Genomic DNA, 6,099 nt, shown 5'->3' on the forward strand with positions numbered 1-6,099 from the left:
TAGAGTGTGCTAGATAAAACAGGGATGTGGCTCAAAGATAAGTCAACAGGAGAAGCTGAATCTAAGGCAAGTGGGCTAATTCAGCGTTGATGAAGACGTCTTACCGTTAAAGGATACTTTTTTCCCCCCACAATATGACACAGTTCCCAGGCATCTTAAAAAAAATGTCTAACATGCTTTTGTGAAAATATCTCAAGGACTAAGAATAATAGCACACTTTACACAAAGGGTGGGAAATCCTATGGTCCACGGGCCACATAGAGCCTGCTCTGTTCTTTAATCCCACCGACTGACTATTTATATACATTGAGAGTTTAGTAATGTTATTTAAAATCTCTCTTTTTATTTATCTCATTGATTAATCTAAAAATAATCAAAAAGGAAAATTTACATACTCTGCATTTATGAAATTGTGTTAAATAATTAGTTATTAAATCAAGCATGAACGATCTAATAACAGGAGAATCAATTGTTTCATCATCAAAATAAATAATGTTACAGATACAATATTTTAACTTTTGAATGAATTGAATGAAAAGGTTTGCCGAAATTGTCCCTGTTTTTAGCTGGTGCTTCAGTCTCGTGCAAATGAGCCACTACTCACGCAGAGTCAACGCAAGTACGACTTTGCGCTCCCGTGACAATCGGTTGGAGCGAGGTGGTTGCGTTGAGGAGCGCAGCTATGTGTGCACAAACAGAAGTGGCAGCCCACAATAAAAAAGTGGAAAAAAGCGACAACCCATAAAGACGGTAAAAATATAGATTGTATTTTCACTGGTGGAGGCAATACCACCAAGCTGCCGAATTACACCTGCCAATTAGTGTGGCAGATGCGACGCATGCAGCGGACATTTGGCCAAATAAAAATATAGTGGTGCCTTGAGATACAAATTTTTATTTGTTCTGCGACCAACTCACAACACTCAAATCATCTTATCCATTTACTTAAATGAGTGCAAATGTCAATCTGTTTCAGCCTTACCCCAAAAAAACTACAATTTCTGTGACGCTTATTTTGATGAGAAAAAAAATAATATTGTACTGTAAAAACATACAGTTATGGAAAACATACAGTAATGAAATAGAATTAAAAATAATTAAACAGTTTTTGTCATGCAGAACCAATTGAATGGCCATTGTGCTGCTCCTCGTGTTCCCGCCTTGGCCACCTGGAGGCAGTATAAGACGGACAGACGGATATACTATTTCTTGGGACGTCTCGACTCTTTGCAGCTAATCAGCACGGTTCTAATATTAGTCATATGCAGAGAATAATATATAACTGTGAGTCGTGTTATATTGTTTGTCTTCAACGCATTGCATTAACCTAGCGGAATGAAAGGCAAAGGTATTGGTTATTTAATTTCACATTTAATGGATGGGCAGGCACTCCAGATACTCAACTATTTGGGTACAAGCTTTTAAAAAGTAAAATTTCCATATGTCCCTTTTAAAGGCCTCTAATGTTCTAAATTTGCTGCGAAGAGTCCCCCATACTTGACATTTTAGCGGAGGACTTGTTAAAAGGTATTAAAGGTATGCAGTCTTCAACAACCAAGACGTAGTATAGCAGATCTACATGGACAAGAAGTTAAATCATCATCAAGAGTTGTAGTGAAGCTCCTCTCAAGCCTGTCCTTTTATAGTTCTTCTCAAACAAATGCCAAGTAAAGCATTGGTCTTTCACAAGCCTTGATTGAGCAGCAAGCAGCGAAAAGAAGTTCAATAACTGCTCTGAATGTACGTGATCAATGAACGCCGTGATGAAACATGCTAAGGCTTAAACAGAAATACGCAGAGCCCAGCAAAGGAGTGCTTGTCCCGAGGTGGTTGCGAGGATCAAAATCAATGGGTTATTGGTGGTTTGATTCAGGCAATGCAGTTAGAAAGGAGATTTGTCTTTGCAATTCTTTACAAGGGATGTTTGGGTGTATACACTTTTTTTATTTTGAAAATGTGTAAAATAAAAGAACAGTTACGATTACAAAAGTACATTTTAAAACAAGGCAGACAAACAATATACAAACAAAACAATCTCCACTGCAAACAACAGACAAAGTAATAAAAACAACAACTATAAACTGTATTTAACCCAATTACAAGAGATGATTAACTTGCGTTCTCATACGTTTGAAAGCGAGAAGGAAGAAGTATAACTTATCTGTTCATACCCCTATAGTATCCACTCCATTTTGAATATTGCAACATAATTTCATATACTGCTGCCATAACAATGTATTATGTACAATATATTACATGCAATAAACTTATTTATTAACCATATTTATACAAGTATACTATTAGACTGCATGTATACAAGCAGTTGTGCCAATAATTTACTGTACTTATTATAGCAATAATTAATCTAATGTCAGTATTACTACAGCTCAATTAAAAAAAAAATTAAAAAACAAGAAACAGAATTTGAAGATCCTTAGCTAAAAATATTACATGGTACCTTGAGATTAGTTTCATTTCAATGGCATTTCTTTTTCTTCTGAGAAGTTTTATTGCTCCGATGAAATCAATTTTACAGGCCGACATCCAAGCGCATCCTGGCAACGTGGAGATTTATGATGTTTTTTATTTGCTTCTCCTAGGTAAATTAAAATATAAAACAGAGGAAGAAAAAAAAACTGTAGTCTTATAACCTATAGTCTGCCTTTAATTTCCATGAGCGCAGGTCTAATTAGAGCTGTCCAGTTGAAATTGGAAGTGTGCATTTATAGTACTGTATGACGATGAGGTGTTACAGGTATAAGGTTGAGGAGCTAACCCTGGGATTACAGAGCTGTTAAAGTTGCTCTCTATGATCGTTTAATAAAACCGAGATACCTGCTTTTTTCTGTTATATAGACTGACCGGAGAAATAGTCAAATCACAACTAATCAAAGAATAGCATACTGCTTTATTCTGACAAGAGCTGCAACTACTGCCACCCCGTATTTAGCGTACTTAAAAAAAAAATTCACAATTTTTAGCCTTTGGTTATGGCCAACACCATTTGGCCTTACTGCACATAGTTTTAGTGCATGCAAGCAGTTTTAGCTCCATTGAGATCTCCGTGGAAGGCAGCGTCCATTAGCCTAGCCCTGAGGAACTGCATGGATGCATGTTCTCTCCGTGCCTGGGTGGGTTTTCTCCGGTCACTCCGGTTTCCTCCCACATCCCAAAAACATTTGTGGTAGGTTGATTGCAGACTCTAAACTGCCCGTAGGTGTGAATGTGAGGGCGAATGGTTGTTTGTTTCTATGTGCGCTGCGATTGGCTGGTGACTGGTTCAGGGTGTACCCCGCCTCCCGCTCAAAGATAGCTGGGATAGGCTCCAGCAGTGCACGACCCTAGTGAGGATAAGCGCTAAAGAAAATGGATGGATGGATGGATGGATACTCATTGTGCATTTCTGGGCATAAGTGATAAAGAAACAAGACCTTCATAAGAGAAAGTTGACTTTTTATACATTAGCCAATGCTTGATTTGACAGCAAAAATAAATTGTATTATATTTTAGTGCTATGCACTACTGATTACCATTGAGAAATCAAACGTCCTCCCAGATCAAACCAAATCATGTTATAATTGGAAGCCGGCATGTAGCCGGAAGCAATCGCTTTGCCAAGTGCCTTTTTTGGCTTTTTTTGTAACAAGCCCTTAATAGGGACAAGACTGGAAAGTAAGGGAAGGTTTGCCAGGGAATCGATGCAAGCTACCTGGACTCTTTGGAGGTCTGGATCTAGGATTGGTTGTAGCCACTCCAAACAAATTTCTCGACATGTTGATTAGACAAAATGGCCACATCACAGAGGGTTCCCAGTCTCACTTGAGATGAAATGCAAGAGCGTCCGACGAGGGAATAAATGTTTGCAGGGCGGCCAGGCCAAACGCCGCCTTTTATTCATAATACATAAGCACGAGTAGGGAACAAGTATTATTGATTAATCAGAATCATCTTTATTTGCCAAGTATGTCCAAAACACACAAGGAATTTGTCTCCGGTAGTTGGAGCCGCTCTAGTACAACAGACAGTCAATTTACAGAACACTTTGGAGACATAAAGACATTGATAAAAAACAATTGTGCAAAAAGATCCAGAGTCCTCGAGCACTTAGAGCAGTTCGAATGACTAATATTGCAATAGTCCGGTGCAATGACCATTGTGCAAAGGGCGCCGAGACTTCAAGGAGTGTATGCGGTTTAAAGTGACGAGTAGGGCGATAATCTGGGACAATGTTGGTTGTGCAAATGTTGCAGATACTCCTCAATCAGTGTGCAAATGGAGCAGATGCTACTCTGGCATGAGTGGCCAGTATATGCAAATGGTGCAGCATGGCGAGACAACTACAGTGAGTGCACGAGTAATACATAATTGGCCCCACAGAAATGTGAGAACGAACTCAAGTCAAAAAATTGCCAGCTTGTTGTAATGGAATTATAGGTTAGGTGTTTAAGAAGTTGATCGCAAGAGGGAAGAAGCTGTTGGAATGTCTACTAGTTCTAGTTTGCATTTATCGGTAGCGCCTACCTGAGGGAAGGAGCTGGAAGAGCTGGTGACCGGGGTGGGGAGGGTCCGAGAGGATTTATCACGCCCTTGTCTTAGTTCTGGCAGCGTGCAAGTCCTCAAGGGTGGGTAGGGGGGGTACCGACAATCCTTTCAGCAGTTTTGATTGTCCGTTGCAGTCGGAGTTTGTCCTTTTTTGTAGCAGCACCAAACCAGACTGTGATGGAAGAACACAGGACTGATTCGATGACCGCTGTGTAGAACTGTCTCAGCAGCTCCGGTGGCAGGCCGTGCTTTCTCAGAAGCCACAGGAAGTACATCCTCTGCTGGGCCTTTTTGAGGACTGTGTTGATGTTGGTCGAATCGAATCCTTTTTGACATTATGCCGTCCACGTCGCACCCGGACAAACTCATTACGATTTCGTACCTTGGTGCTCTGCAAGGGAACACATAAGTGATCTCAATGAATACCTTGGTGGAGGGCAGCTGAACTGGAGCGCAATATTTGTATTTTTTAAGAAACGACTATACCAGCACCTTAAAACACAATTCCACAAAACGTGGTAGAAGGGTTGGATATTGACATTTAAAATGTCTTAAATGGGATGTGAGAATCTGTTTGGAATGTTCTGAACTCCTGTTTCCATCCTTGAATGGTATTGAGCAAAATAATGCCGCCAGATGTAGATCAACTTCCCATCGTGTTTGCTTCGAGACTCGTTAATTGAACAATTCCACATTATCGACCAAATTCTTAACGATCGATTAATCGATATTTTGATTATGCCCATCTCTGGTATAGGCCAAGAAAAAGAGTTCGAGGAACTGCCATATCATAAACTAAAGCGTACTTTTTAAATAAGTCTGTATTCTAATGTTCTAAACTCCTGGTTCCATTTAATCAACATTTCCACACGATTTCTTAACCATCAATTAATCAATCCATCTTTTGTTATGCCCATCCCTATTACAATCAAAGACAATCTCTGTAGAACTATATGACATCCACCCGAATTGTCTTCCTTACTAACAGGTTGCCAGCCAGAAGTACCCAGGCACCTATTCTTACCAAAATGTATTAAAAAGATCAACTCAAATCTACATAACAGTCTGAAATGATTTTTTTTTTGCTTGATTGTTAGACTTGGATTTTTGCACACCATCTCATCCAACTCTACTCAAGTTTAATGGAAAGCCCCTCTGAGAAATTAAAGATAGAGCTTATCCCCGGCGGATCAGGATATCTCACTAATAAAAGGTAGCCCCTCTCAGCTGCTTTGTCCTGCTAGTTATTCTTAGTTGGATAGTCATTGCTGGTGTCATGATGAGACGGGCGGGCCTGGAAACTCAAGCTCATATTGTGCGGCATATATTCCACAGGCGGGTGGGTACCCATTTAAGAGCTTATAAATAACACTTCAACCTTCCATTGAGTGATGTGTCCTTGAATGATGCCACCAAACCAAGAAAAGTAGCATTTGAAGAGAGAAATATCCTTTCATTTTCAGAGCCGTTGAATTTTGACAAGCAAATCCGGCACTTGTATTTACAAAAAATTAAAAGTGTTTCCTTCTGAGTTTTCATTGGATTTATAGAGAACAC

Source organism: Phyllopteryx taeniolatus, chromosome 6 (assembly GCF_024500385.1).
Source record: "Phyllopteryx taeniolatus isolate TA_2022b chromosome 6, UOR_Ptae_1.2, whole genome shotgun sequence".
Taxonomy (NCBI): domain Eukaryota; kingdom Metazoa; phylum Chordata; class Actinopteri; order Syngnathiformes; family Syngnathidae; genus Phyllopteryx; species Phyllopteryx taeniolatus.